This window comes from Phytophthora parasitica (genome assembly GCF_000247585.1).
Source record: "Phytophthora parasitica INRA-310 unplaced genomic scaffold supercont2.12, whole genome shotgun sequence".
Lineage (NCBI taxonomy): Eukaryota > Oomycota > Peronosporomycetes > Peronosporales > Peronosporaceae > Phytophthora > Phytophthora nicotianae.
The window spans coordinates 729,493-729,855 of NW_008648998.1; positions in this window are offsets into that span (position 1 = coordinate 729,493).

The following is a 363-nucleotide window of genomic DNA, read 5'->3' on the forward strand; positions in this document are numbered from 1 at the left end:
TTCTACTACAGAAGCAATACAATCGGCTAAAGGTTCGGAAGTGCCAGCTTCCTTAACAGTGTCTACCGTATTCGTCTCGCGGACGTACTACACGTTACTACACAGCACATCTTCGACCATTAAAGCAACGGCGTTCATATCCGGTGGCGTTGGCGTCTTTCGTCAATCTACAGCTAGAAAATAACCGTGACAAGTCAACATTCGCTGTTGTGGCATATCTTCGCCACAATCGTACACACATCGCAAAAACGACCTGTCAGTGGCCTTCTGTAACGTAGAGGAAGCTTGTGTTGCAGGATGCAAATTGGAAAGTGATATTAGTAAATTAAAAGTCTGCACTCTTTTGTGTCTAGACTATCTACT